The 14,743-nt window shown below is 38.4% G+C and overlaps 1 protein-coding gene across 12 annotated transcripts in view; it reads left to right on the forward strand.

The window, feature by feature from the left end:
* Spag9 (sperm associated antigen 9) overlaps positions 1-14,743 on the forward strand; it is a 132,988-nt gene that overhangs the window by 24,064 nt on the left and 94,181 nt on the right. Inside the window, exon 1 of one of the 12 annotated variants that reach the window (XM_026780476.1) lies at positions 10,090-10,108. The exons of the other annotated variants lie outside the window; for them this stretch is intronic. The gene's annotated coding sequence lies outside the window, so the exon portion shown is untranslated. Of the gene's footprint in view, positions 1-10,089; positions 10,109-14,743 lie in introns of those variants that run through there. 12 annotated transcript variants of the gene reach the window in all.

Here is a 14,743-nt window from a genome sequence, read left to right on the forward strand (position 1 = left end):
TGTCTCGAAAAACCAAAAAAAAAAAAAAATAGAACTACACAGTAAAGACATAGCAGAACCAAGCAAAATTTCATTATCTTAATGATTTTTTTCTTCATTTGTACAAAATATCAAGTTTTCAGTAGAAAAAAACATTTAATGGAAAAAAAATTGCGAGTTGCTCTGTAGTGGTGGCGCATGCCTTTAATCTCAGTCTGGAGATGCAGAGGCAGGAGGATCTCTGTGGGTTAGAGGCCAGCCTGGTCTACCGAGTGAGTTCCAGGATAGCCAGGACTACACAGAGAAACTCTGTCTTGAAAAACAAAGAAACCAAAAAACAAAAGGGGGAGGAATTGCTTATCTAAAATTCTTTTAGACATCAAGTTGTCTGTTTCTGTTATAAGAAATTCGAGCAAAAATTATAAAATGCTTAAGATTGCATTAAATTAAAAATATTATGATAATATGTATATGCACCACTTTTGTGCCTGGTGCCTGAGGGAGGATGTCAGATTAACTGCCACCATGTGGGTACTGGAAACCGAACTTGGTCTCTGCAAGGGCAGCAAGTGCTCTTAACCTCTGAAAAGTCTTTCCAGCCTCTGAAATCATTTTTTTTTGTCTGATGATTTGTCTCACATTGAGAGGAGAAACTGTTGCTTTTCCACAAGAAGGTAGATACACCACGTTCCCCTTTCCCCCTTTTAGGTACATTAGCCATCTTATCACTAAAAGCAAAAAACAAAAACAAAACAAAACTGTTTTTCTCCTCTCTAATAAGTATAAACAAAACATACTTGTTGTTTGGTTTTTCAAGACAGGATTTCTTTGTGTAATGGCTTGACTGTCCTGGAACTTGCTTTGTAAACCAGGTTGGCCTCGAGATCCACCTGCCTATGCCTTAAAACATACTTAAGTACTCAATATAGGAGAAAGTTTGAGTATCTTAAATTTTGACCTTTTCATTATCCTAGGTTTCCTTTTCTAGCTTGGTGAATCACACTCGGCGTTTTGGAATTGTCATGTACTGTGGAATCCATCCATTGTCATTTCTTTCTTCAGGCATTCATTATCATGTTTGCATTTTAATTCCAAGATTTTATAAAACTGTTTTAATTATATTCTATAGAGGGAAGGAAGAATTTTTTTGACAAATATTAAAAGTAGTTTTATTTCTTGCTTTGAGACATGGTTTCACTATTCTAGCCCTAGTTGGCCTTGATCTTGGAATCTGCTCCCTCCTTCCATCCCCTCTCAGGTGCTGGGATTATAGGTATATTCCATTACCACCACACTCAACAGTTTGAGCACTAACTTCAACTTTGTGGGTGCAGGAACTGTAGGTGTGGACCACGAATTACTGTTGGCCCTTTTTTTGTTGTTGTTGTGTATATGTCTATTTCTGCCACCCCTGAGTTATATAACAAAATAAGCTGATGAAGCCATGGAGAGCAAGCCAGTAAGCAGCATTCCTCCATGACCTCTGCTTGGAGTTCCTGCGCTGACTTCCCTTCATGACTGTAATTGGGCTGAGTAATTCAGATAAATCCTTTCCCTCTAAGTTGCTTTTGTTGTGGTGTTTTGTCATAGCAATAAAAAGCAAACTAGTACAAGGCTTATGAGGTATTGCAGTGACAGACTTGGCTGTGTTGTTTTGGGGAGGATCATGAAGAAGTTTGGAATGTTGGGCTAGAATGTTGAGTGCTCAGAGCTTAATGAACTGTTAAGAGAATTTGTTTTTTTTTGTTTTTTGTTTTTTTCTTCGAGACAGGGTTTCTCTGTGGCTTTGGAGCCTGTCCTGGAACTAGCTCTGTAGACCAGGCTGGTCTCGAACTCACAGAGATCCGCCTGCCTCTGCCTCCCGAGTGCTGGGGTTAAAGGCGTGCGCCACCATCGCCTGGCCTGTTAAGAGAATTTGGAAGATAAGAATGCTGAGAGCAATGCAGACAATAGAGACTTGGTTTGTGATGTGTCAAGAAAAGTTTGGGAGTACCACAAGTTTTCCACCAGAGCTGCTTGTGTGATATATTTGAATTGAGAATCTGGTTTTGCTGGGCGGTGGTGGAGCATGCCTTTAGTCCTAACTAACACTTGGGAGGCGGAGACAGGTGCTTTTAGTTCGAAGATAGCCTGGTCTACAGAGTGAGTTCCAGGACAGTCAGGGCTATTCAAAGAAACCCTGTCTTGAAAAATAAACAACGAATATGTGGTTTCTGATTAGCTGGGGCTGAAGAATCAGCTGTGACTAACAAGAAACTAGTGCCACTGAAAACTACACCTTTGTTTCACTGGCACGGTTGAAATTGTCTGCAACAATAAAAAAAACTGCTGTGACTAAGAAGAAATCAGCATCATTGAGACGAAATCTTCTGGGAAGTATTTCCTCATGATCAGCACACAAAGCTGCGATGATCCATAGGTACAAGGCTGTATGTTAAGTTGGCAGCTGAACTTGGTAATGTGTAAGTTTCCTACATAGTACTGATTTTGAAGGCATGAAGGGGATCATGGAGATCATAGGCCTGTCCCTGATTGATAGTGTTGGAGTCCCTGAAGAGAGGCCACAAGAGGCCATTGTTGAAGAAGGTACAGCCTCAGTTGTGTGAAAAGATAGGAGGGGTTGTAGAGAGAGGCTGAGGCTTGACACTATGTGGCAGGGTTAGAGTCCCTGAAAAGAGTCCAGGAGAGGCCATTAGTGAAGATGTGTAGCTATAGTGAAAGCCCCAGCGTATTGTAGATTCCAGGACAATGGACAACCATTAAAAGATAGTAGCAGATGTAACTTGGAGCCAGCTTGAGCCTTCCAGACGAGCTGTGTGTGCTGAGAATAGCAAAACCAAAGAAGTGGATCTTCCCAAACTCTTTGGAACCCAGAAGACTGTGAGTGAATCCCAGATGCCAGTCATTGAGTTACAGGATTTAATTTTTTCTGCTCAATCTTTATTTTACTTTTATTTGATTGTGGTTGTTCCCTGGCTCTTCCCTCTTGGAATAGGAACTTATTTTTGATTTTACAGGGGCCCAAAGTTGAGAGACTTTGAACTTTAAGAGACACTGGATATTTTAGTCTGAACTTTTTTCCCCCCTCAAGACAGGGTTTCTCTGTAGCTTTGGAGCCTGTCCTGGAACTCACTCTGTAGATCAGAATGGCCTCGAACTCACAGAGATCCACCTGCCTCTGCCTCCTGAGTGCTGGAATTAAAGGCGTGCACCACCACCACCTGGCTTTAGTCTGAACTTTTAAAGTGTTTCTTTTTTTTTTTAAAGACTGGAACTTTGAAAATTTTATTACTGTTTTATATTTGTGATATTAGTATGGGATCTTGGTGATAAACAAGAAAGGGAAAGTTATGATTTAGTAGTAATGTGTTTGTCAAGTTGACTAGGGGTGGAATGTGCTGGCTAGTTTTTTGTTAGCTTGATACAAACTAGAGTCATCTAGGGAACCTCAAGTGAGAAAAAAAAAGTCATCATCAAATTGGCCTGTAGGTCTCTGCTGATTACAGGCCCAGGATAACATGGAGATTTCTTCAAGTCCTCCCTTCGCCTAAAGAGAGGGAAGTGGACTAAATTAGCTTTTCAGAGGAAAATGTCAAAAACAACTCTAATCATTGTTTTGCCCTTTTATAAAAGTATTTTCTTATTCTGTTATTTATTTTTTGCTTTGTTTGTAAGTTTTTGTCTTGTTTTGCCTTTTATAAGGTTCGTAACAGCATTGTGTGCTGGCATTGTATAGTAATAAAGACAGGAAAGAAAAAAAAATTGGCCTGTAGGCAGGCCTATAGGGCATTTTCTTGATTAATGATTGGTGTGGACAGTGCCACCCCTGGGCAGGTTGTTCTGGGTTGTGTGAGAAAGCAGACTGAGTGAACCTGGAGAGCAAGCCAGAACGCAGCATTGCTCTATGGTCTCTGCTTCAGTTCCTGACTCAAGTTCCCATCCTGATTTCTCTTTGCGATAGACTATGATTGAGATGACTAAGTCAAATAAACCCTTTCCAAGTTGCTTTTGTTTTGTTTTGTTGTATTTTGTTTTTCGAGACTGGGTTTTTCTGTGGTTTTGGAGCCTGTCCTGGAACTAGCTCTTGTAGACCAGGCTGGCCTCGAACTCACAGAAATCTGCCTGCCTCCTTCTCCTCCCAAATGCTGGGATTAAGGCCATGCACCGCCACTCTGGTAGTTTTTTTCACCTCCCCTTTATGCTTACACATACCTCTGGAGGCTCCAGAAACGCTATCCTTCTCCTTTGATTTAGAGTTCACCAATTAGATTAAATGACTGGCCAGAGAGCCTCAAGGATCCGCCTGTCCCTGCCTCCCCAGTGCTGGAATTATAAACATACCTTTATGTCCAGCATTTTCACCTGAGTCCTGGGAATTGAACTCAGGTATTCAAGTTCCAAAGGCAAGCCCTTTACTCACTGAGCTGTCTCCCCACCTCTTACTTAGTTTCTTAATTAAAAAAAGAATGTTTTTGAGTGTCTGTATGTGTCTGTGAGTGATGTTTGTTGCACATGTGTGGTAGTCAGAGAGTCAGGTCTTTTTTTCCATCTATGGACATCAAACTCAGGTTGTCAGATGCGTGTGGCAAATATTTTGCCAGCTGAGTTCTTTCACTGGCTCAGACCCTTAATTGAAAAACATTATTGTACTTAAAATATGTGTGTGTGTGTGTGTGTGTGTGTGTGTGTGTGTGTGTGTGTGTGCGCGCGCCTTTGTCTGTGCCCATGTGCCATGGCATGCATGTGGAAATCAGAGCTAACTTTCAGGATTTGTTGTTCTCCTACCATGTGGGCCCCAGGAATTGAACTCAAGTCAATTTTTATCTTTATCTGCTGAGCCATCTCTCTCTCTCCAAGCCCCTTAATTTTTAAAGAGATGGTGGCAAGAACTAATTATTAGTGTCATTGGTGTCTTATATTCATGGGAATACAGGTCTGGAAATAAGAGCTTTTTAAGAGATAAAAATAAATTTCTGTACACTATGTTATACTATGTTTTTTTAAATTTATTTACACAGGTCTTTAGATATAGTCAGTGCTGGCCTAAACTTTCCATCCCTCCAGCCTCAGTCTCCTGAATGCTGAGATTAGAGGTGTGTAGTACCACATTGACTTCAATTTCTACATTTGTGTCTGAACTAAAGTCTCTAATTGTAAATTACTGAATGTGTCAGTTCTGGTTGGTGTGTTTCAAGGCATGTATTCTTTTAAAAATAGTCATTAGAAGTCCAAGTTCTGTTCTGAAAACCACTTTCTTTTTTTAAAAGGGGAAATTTTGGTTGCAGTTTTTTTTTTCTACTTCATGAAAGCAAGAAAGGGTAAATAAACAGGAACTGAATTAAAGTGTATTCACAGCTTAAATTTTTTTATGAGTTATTTGGATAGATAGGGTGTGCATGTGTGCTACAGTGCATATGTGGCAGAAGAGAAAAGCTTGTGCAACTGCCTCTGTCCGTCTCCCATGTGGGTTCTGGGAATTGAAGTGAGGCCATCAGCCTGGCGGCAGTTGTCTCTACTAGCTGAGTCATCAACAGCCTTCTTTACAGCTTTAGATAGTGTGAACTTTATCAGATAGTGGTATGGCTCAGCTACATTGAAAAGCTGAGTTAGTTTTTTTTCACAATTTTGTGATAATGTTTGAATTTGGAGATTTCTGGTTGTTCTTTCAAACTTTGAACTAACTTAAAATACCTTTGATTTATTCAACATAAGCAAAACACTTTGAAAAATGTTTTATGTTCTTTTCTAAGAGTAACAGTGATACTCCTGATGATTAACATCCCATGATGCTTCAAGAGGAATCTGAAATATATATGGTGTGTAAGAAATAGGTAAATTGAAGAAGTCTAATTTGGAACTTTACAGCTAATGAACTTTGCCATTCATAGTATGGCAGTAATTTTATTTAAAATCTGAAAATACCTACTATATTACTTGTTTCTGCCTTATGACTATTCTATCTTATAAGCCACATATTGAATGAGTCAAGTAAATATAGCCATTTAAACATAAGTAAGGTGGGGGAAAGAAATTTAGGTTTATGGCCTTCAAGTCTCTCTGTTTGTTTTTTCCTATACCCAACTTTGTATATTAAATATTTTCTCACTGTATGACATATATATGTACGTATATCTATCTTAGTTTTTATTTATTGGGCAAACAACACACATGATTGTTAGGAGGGCAACTTTGTAGAATAGGTTCCTTTTTTTTAAGATTTATTTATTTATTATGTATTGTGTCTGCCTCCATGTATGCCCGCATGCCAGAAGAGGGCGCCAGATCTCATTACAGATGGTTGTGAGCCACCATGTGGTTGCTGGGAATTGAACTCAGGACCTCTGGAAGAGCAGCCAGTGATCTTTAACCTCTGAGCCATCTCTCCAGCCCCTGCAAAATGGGTTCTTTCTCCTTGTACCTTTACATGGGATCTGAGGATCTTAACTCAGGGTTATAGACTAACGAAGCAAATGTCTTTACCCCCTGAGATATTTTGGTAGTCCTAATCAGTTATTTAAAGTGGTTTTGTTGTTGTTGTTGTTGTTGCTGGTTTGTTATTTTTTTGGGGGTGGGGTTGGTTCGAGGCAGGGTTTCTCTGTATAACAGCCCTGGCTATCCCGGAACTGCTTTGTAGACCAGGCTGGCCTTGAACTCACAGAGAACCATGCCTCTGCCTCCCAAGTGCCCGGATTAAAGGCGTGCGCCACCACTGCCCAGTTTAAAAGTTTTTTTAATACAACATTTATTTAGCATGTGTGTGTTTTTGTGTATATGTGTATGTGCCACATCATGCATGTGGAGGTCACAGAAAACTTGGAAGAGTTGTTTGTTACTCTTTCTACCTTCTGGACCCCAGGGATTGAACTCGGGTCATCAGGCTGGTGAAGCAAGTGCCTTTACTCACCAAGCCATTTCACTTGGCCCCTAGTCAATTCTTTAAATGTCTGCATACTTGAACACCTGGGCTCTAGGAAACCCTGTTTCAAAAACAAAAAGAAAAAGAAAGAGAAGAAAAAAATGCCTAACAATCAAGTAGGAATTTTTTTTGGTTTTTTGAGAAAGGGTTTCTCTGTAGCTTTGGAGCCTGTCTTGGAACTCACTCTTTAGATCAGGCTGGTCTCAAACACACAGAGATCCACTTGTCTTTGACTCCTGAGTGCTGAGATTAAAGGCATGTGCACCACCACTGCCCTGCTTAAAGTAGGAATTGTAATTCACTGGTTGGGGAACTTTACAGGAGGACTAAAGCAAACAAAACCCAAAGCTTCCTCTACTGCTTACTTTCTTGGTTGGTTGTTTGGACATTTTTTTCCCTAATAAATGAAGCATATTGTAGTAGATACTGTTTCACTTCATTGGTTTTCCCTCTTGTCATAATTTTCTTTTTTCTTTTCTTTCTTTTTTTTTTTAAGATGTATTTATTTATTATGTATACAGTATTCTCAGTATTCCGTCTGCATGTATGCCTGCAGGCCAGAAGAGGGCACCAGACCCCATTACAGATGGTTGTGAGCCACCATGCGGTTGCTGAGAATTGAACTCAGGATGTTTGGAAGAAAAGGCAGTGCTCTTAACCACTGAGCCATCTCTCCAGCCCCCATAATTTTCTTAGAATGTGTTTAAGGAAGCTGGTCAAGGAGCAGGGACATTTTTAGTACTTCATAACAGTCACATGCTGTCATAGTTTCTGATTTGGGACATTAGTTAACAACCACTCAGAGCAGATACAGAACTTCTTGTTAGGCTGCTTGCTCTGGAACTGATTGCCCTCCACTCTGCTCCTAAGTTTAGATTCCTTTCCCCAAGGTACTGTGTTGATTGCCTTTTGTGATGTTGAAGATGAAGATTTAGATGACAATGATTTAAGCTATTTGAAAACTCTAACTCTGCCTTGCTGCTTTTGAGTGAAAATCCTTTGTTTTGTTTTGCTTTTTAAATTTTAATTCTGAGTTGGTGGATGTTTTGCCTGCATATATGACTATGTACAACTTGTGTGCCTAGTGCCAGAGGAGATCAGAAGAGTGTATCAAATCTCCTGGAACTGGAGTTGTAGATGGTTGTGAGCAGCCAGGTATTTTTTGCAAGAGCAGCCATTGTTCCTAATTGGTGAATCATCTCTCCAGCTTTATTTTAGAGACAGGATCTCACTACACGGACCTGGCTAGTCTTGAACTCACAGAGACCTACCTACTTCTGCCTCCCTAGTGTTGAGATTAAAGGCTTGTGCTATCATGTTTAGCTTGAAAATCCATAGAAAATGTTGAAAACATGTATTACAACCTGTTTTGATCTTTCTACACTTTCTGTACCTCACTGAGATCTTCATTTATCTTTTCAATTTGATGATCTTAGTCTAGTAAGATGCTCTAAGCCTTCATCTTGAAACTTTGTTATTGGAAGGAAAGTATTTCTTTGTCTTAACAGTAGCCACTCAATTATTTGGAGACTCTGTAAAACTACTATTGTCATTAACACACTGTGTTTTAAAAGAATACATGGCTCCAAACAGACCTTCCAAGCCAGGTCTTTTAATGAGGTGGTTAGTAGTTGATAATTGCACACCTCTAAGGAAAGAGAAATAGATTTAAGAAGTTTACTAGGTCTGTTTTCGTACCTGTGTTAATAATATTGGAGGGAGCTTAAATCTTCAGGCTGATGAAACCTTTGTCAGCTCCTTTGCTATGCTTGACCATAAATATTAATATTCTGAAGAGAGGGCAGGAACATTGCTTGGTGATAGAATGCCTTCCTAGTGTAACACTCCAGCTTCAATCTCTAGCACTACAATAAAAAGAAATAAATGTTGGATAATAATGAATAAGTCAACTTACCCATTTTAGTTTCATCTTATCAATAGAAAAATTTCTTCTACATAATTTTAGAGTGACAGAGTTAGGTAACTGATGTGTGGTTTTGTTGAAAGCATGCACTTTTTAAAAAGGTAACTTTAGAAGTTTCAGGATTATATTTCTTAATTGAAAGAACTTGGAATTAATTGTGCAGAAGGTTATTTTTAATTCATTTAGTTCTTTTAGGTTTGGAAATCTGTGTATTTAATAAACTTTTTTGAGGGCTTTAAGAAAAAAGACTGTATAGCAAAGGTAAAGCAGAAAATCAATACAGTAAAAGTTATGCAAATGACAATAGTTACTGCTTCTGCATTATTTGATAACACTGTCTTCTACTCTGGTTTATGTTTTATTGTCTGTATTTGGGCTCTTCCACTTTTATAGTCTAGTGTTTTCTACTGAGAATATTAAAAGGTGTAATTTATAATCAATATCTAGGATTAAAGGTATCAGAGAATAAAGATCAAAGGATTTCTGTTCATTTAGAGAGCAGGGAAATAAATTAATTGATTTTTTCCCCCCTTCACATATATAAAGGAATGAATGGTTAAGGCAGATACCAAGCTGTCTTCTATAATTTCAGAAGATTAAATTAAGGAAATCATTTTGTTGGTTTTGGTATGTTATGAGGAAGTGTTTTGTGATCATATGGGTGATAATGCACTCGGTATATATGCCGAGGTAAAGCATGGCCCCTCTTTGAGACTGTACATTGGAGAGAAGCCAGATTTCTGTTGTGGCATGGGAGACATCTTGAAGGCAGTGACATAGATTGTTAGAAGTCCTTAACACTGGATGTTTTTGAAGTTATCACATTTCTGTTTTAAGGATCATTGATTCATGAGAGTTTAAAAATATCATTGAACATTTTTTGATTAATGACATGTAATATCTTTCTGAAAATCTTCTGACAGATGTGGTGAAGGCCTTGGTCAAGGGCAGGTTTCTATCACTGTTTTGATGTGTTGTCTGAGATTGCTTGCTTCTAAGTCAGCACTTGGTTCTTGTTTACTCTTTGGGCTTTTGATGCTAAATTCTTGAAGGAGAGTCTGAAAGGCCAATGTTAATTCTTTGAGGTCCAGTAACAATTGGATTATCTGCCTTCATGAACAGTAAGAACTAATGATTCCTTTTGAGAAGGCAAATAATAGTCGGATGTGGCATTCTAGCGGGTCTGTTTCTCTTTCTCCCCCCCATAGGCCTATCAGCAATCTGATGGGGCAGAAGACAACAGAGATGGAAGGTGTTCCAAACTTGGCAAAGGCCACCAATCTGAGGAGGTAAGCTCTGATTTTGAGCCGGCAGAGCAGCAGGTAGCTCTTCCTGCCTTAATCATATCCTCATGCTCTTTGGAAAGCCTAATAGAAAGAGCATTCAAAATGAGCTAAAATATTTCCATCAGCTTTTATTAGAGGGGAAGTTTTAGATTATTTTTTGGATGTTCTGTTTCTTGCTCCTTTCCCCTTTCCCTTTTAGACCCAGCTATTTTATTTTGTTTTTTCCCCCAGAAAATTAGCACTTAAAGACTGGCCCGTTGCTCATCTGTTGTTTGGGGATAGATAATCATGAATAGATTCTTGTTTATTTCCAGCAAATGCTAGGTTTATAGCTAATCTTGATGATGAGTATAATAATCTCAAGAGTTTAAGGTTTTTCCTGATGTCTTTTTAAATTTTGGATTCAGTCATTAAGAAGAAATGATTTTTTATTATATCCTAGATGTAATGCAGCATAGGTGTTGGCTAATTTTATGGTACTTGAGGCTGTGGGGGATGTGTACAGCTCTTGTCCAGATGGGGTTTTTCTTCCTACTTTCCCTTTTCTTCTGTCCCCTCCCCCTGTTTTTTTCTTCTTTACTGATTTCTTAGTGGCACTCAGGGCTCTTGAGATGGCTTTCCCTGTGTTAAAAGATATTTTCAGAAGTGGTTTTACCATTTACTGTTACTTAGGCCTTGAGTAATTTGTACTTGATATGTTGTTGTATGGAGTTATTGTATTTTCAGAAAAGAGTGAGTGCTTCTGAAGTTGTATTATTAATCCTGGTACATTGTATATTATCTAAGCATATGTATATAGTACATAACTAATGTATTTATATGATCATTGTATGATAATGATTTGTAGTATATGTGCCTAAGAAGGTAAAATTTGCATTTAGATCATAGAGGTAAAGAAAACATGAAACACGGAGAATTATCAACTGTTTGTGTCTAGATACTAGATACTTTTTATAGGCATTAAGAAGAGAAAATATCTGCCAGAGGTGTACTGCCAGTAACAAAGCTACAACTACCCCTAAAGCATGGCTCTATGGCCTGGAATACCTTCTATGAGGACTTTAATATATATTTAAAAACGAAAGCACATTTTAAACTTAACTTTGGTTGCTGTAACATACAAGCCATGAAAATTATACAGCTACAGATTGTATAATAATGTTTCAGTCTGATAGACTGTATTTATCCTCTGAAGTTTTATTACCTCCTGACAATCATAGCTGAGTTTGTGTGAGTTTACATTTTTGCACAGTGATGAAATTGGATAGTCAGGGGCTGGAGAGATGGTTCAGTGGTTAAGAGCATTGCCTGCTCTTCCAAAGGTCATGAGTTCAATTCCCAGCAACCACATGGTGGCTCACAGCCATCTGTAATGAGGTTTGGTGCCCTCTTCTGGCCTGCAGACACACACACAGACAGAATATTGTACATATAATAAATAAATAAATAAATATTTTTTAAAAAAAAGAAGAAAAAAAAAAGAAATTGGATAGTCAGGCATTTCTGAGAGTATATCTCTATTGTTAAGACACATGACTGCATAATAACTTGTTATTTATGTAAAATTTTAGAAGTTAAATGTTTCTGGTAACACTTTACAAGCTGGAAGACTAGAGCAGAAAGGGAGGATTGATTGGGTGTGGGCAGTTTAGGACAGGTTAGGCATAGGGGTAGAACACATAGCTAGAGATTGGGCTATGCTGTAGGAAACTACTTTGGTTTATAAAGGAGGCCTTTGCCTCAGCTTAGGAACTTTTGTTAGGTGGTGATTTTGGTTAAGTGCTGAGCCTAGGAAATGAATGTATTTAAAGTTTAGCAACTACCCATGTATTCTTCTTACTGTAGGTTACTTGGGAAAGAGAAGACTATTTTTTTTTTATTTGTTTTTTTAAGGCAGAATCAAACTTAACCCAGAAAGGCCTTAAACTTGATAGTAGCTGGGGATGGTCTTGAACTCTTGATTCTCCTACTTTTTTTTTTTTTTTTTTGGTTTTTTTTCGAGACAGGGTTTCTCTGCGGCTTTGGAGCCTGTCCTGGAACTAGCTCTGTAGAACAGGCTGGTCTCGAACTCACAGAGATCCGCCTGCCTCTGCCTCCCGAGTGCTGGGAGATTCTCCTACCTTTGTCTCCTAAGTGCTTTCATGCCCAACCTAGTTGAAAGTGTATTAAAATTCATTTTAATTAAAAAAATTAACTTTTGAGCTTAGTGGACATTTCACTCTTATGAAAATAACTGATAAAAATAAACTGTAATGGAAATTTATATAATGGATATACTTCAGCTACAGTACTGCAAAATACATACTACTAAATGAAAAAAGTAATTTGAGGGGGCGGGAGAGATGGCTCAGAGGTTAAGAGCATTGCCTGCTCTTCCAAAGGTCCTGAGTTCAATTCCCAGCAACCACATGGTTGCTCACAACCATCTGTGGGTCTGGTGCCCTCATCTGGCCTGCGGTCATACACACAGACAGAATATTGTATAATAAATAAATAAATATTTTTTAAAAAAGTAATTTGAAAATACTGTATACTGTATGATCCATATGATATTATGGAAAAAAACTATGAGATCAGTACAGAGATCAGAGACAATGTTCCATTCTTACTAGGGGTGATGATAGAGGAAAAGTTGTGTTTGTGTTGGGGCAAGGGACAGGGCTCAGTTTTATGTCAGTTTTAAAAAGTCCGTTGAAACACTGAATGCAGTACACACCTATAATCTTGGCACTCAAGATACTGAGGAGAATTACTGTGAGTTTTGAGGCCAGCCTGGGCTACACAGTAGCTAAGACCCTGCCTCAAAAACAAATAAAAGAAACAAAAGCAACATAAAAAAAAAACCTGACACATATAATGTTAGCCAAGACTGCATAGTAAGATTCTGTCTCCAAAGAAAACTAACACATGAGGGACAAGTCGTCCGTATTCCGTAACTCCTATTTATTTATCTTGTACATACGTACATATGTATGAATGCATGTTTGTCTTCTATCTAATCTAATGTGTCTATCCATCCCATCCAACCATCCATTCATCAATTCATCCACCTACCTGTCAGTCAACAATCTCTTTTGCTATAGAGGCCAGACTGATTTCAAACTGTCTTGCCTCACTTTTCTAAGAGCTAGGGTTACAGGTGTTTGGTATCCTATCTAGCTTCATATGTTGTTTTAGAGAAAAATTAGAAAATGGTGCCACATGGAAATAAATGAAACAAAATAATCCTAATGACCAGAGAGCTCTGAATGGTAGGGATAATCTGCATTTTTTAAAGTATTTATTTTTATTTTATGTGCATTGGGGTTTTGTCTGCATGTATATCTGTGTGAGAGTGTTAGATCTTGGAGTTACAGTTGTGAGCTGCCATATAGGTGCTAGGAATTGAATCCAGACCTTCTGGATCTGGAAGATCAGTCGGTGGCTATGCTTAATCACTGAGCTATTTCTTCAGTCCCCCAATCTGAAATGTTTAAGAAAAACAAAGCAATTGACCTTTAAGGAATATTTGTGCCAATCCTAATGATGATCAATATTAATTCAAATAAATATTGGAAATAACAGAAGTTAGTCCTATATTGGGGTTATAATATCTAGTTCCTAACAGTCTTGCAAAAATATTGAAAAGCCTTGAAAAATATTTTAGTAAAGCATGCAAACCAAAGCTGATTAACAAGCTAATATAAAATCAATCAGGACCTATTTCTGGAAGCTATTGGCTTTGTAACTTGGCCTGGACTTAGGAAATACTGCATATCTAAGCATCTCTAAGGTATGCTTAATCATATTTAGTTGTGTTTTAGTTTATGAAAGCTACTAACTACAAATGTAAATATTATTTGTCACAATCTGGAAGTTAAAGGTCAAGATCAAGCTATAACCAGGTTGCTTTTTTATTTTTTTCTCCCTTGAAGCCCTTCTTGGCTTGCAGGTAGTCTTCTTTTCTCTGCATGCCCACATGGCCATTGCTGTGTGTGTATAGAGAGAGCTCTAGTGTCTCTGTCTTAGAAGGGTAGCAGTCCTAATGGGTTAGTGTCCTTTCCTGTCCATTATATTTCTAAAGACTATTGCAAACACAGTTGCATGGGGAGGTAGGTCCTCTATCTATGCATTTTGGAGATGAAGGTACAATTTAGTCCTTAACAAAAGATCTGTGTTCTCCTTGGGGTTTGGGAATGAAGGGTGGTATGACTTGACACACTAGATATGTAGTAAAATCTTGTGGACTATTGTAAGAGTGTTTCTCTACTTTAAACAAAACAGGAATCGTTGAAGACAGGGTTTCTCTGTGTAGTCCTGGGTGTCCTGGAACTCAATCTGTAGACCAGGCTGGCCTCAAACTCAGAGATTTGCCTCCCGAGTGCTGGGATTAAAGGCATGCACCACCACTACCCAGCATAAGCATGGTGTTCTACACAGGCTACTCTTTAGAGAATATAGAACAAAAGCTAACTAGAGTGGTACACTAGTCGGGAGATGATTGTAATAGTACAAGTGTTGGATGATATACTAGAATAAGGTTAAATGACAGAGATGGAAATTTATTATTATTTTTTGTTATTGTTGGTTTGAGACAAGATCTTTCTCTTTCTTTCCTTTTTCCTTCCATCTCTCCCTCCCTCCCTCCCTCCCTCCCTC

Source organism: Microtus ochrogaster, chromosome 7, assembly GCF_000317375.1.
Source record: "Microtus ochrogaster isolate Prairie Vole_2 chromosome 7, MicOch1.0, whole genome shotgun sequence".
NCBI lineage: Eukaryota > Metazoa > Chordata > Mammalia > Rodentia > Cricetidae > Microtus > Microtus ochrogaster.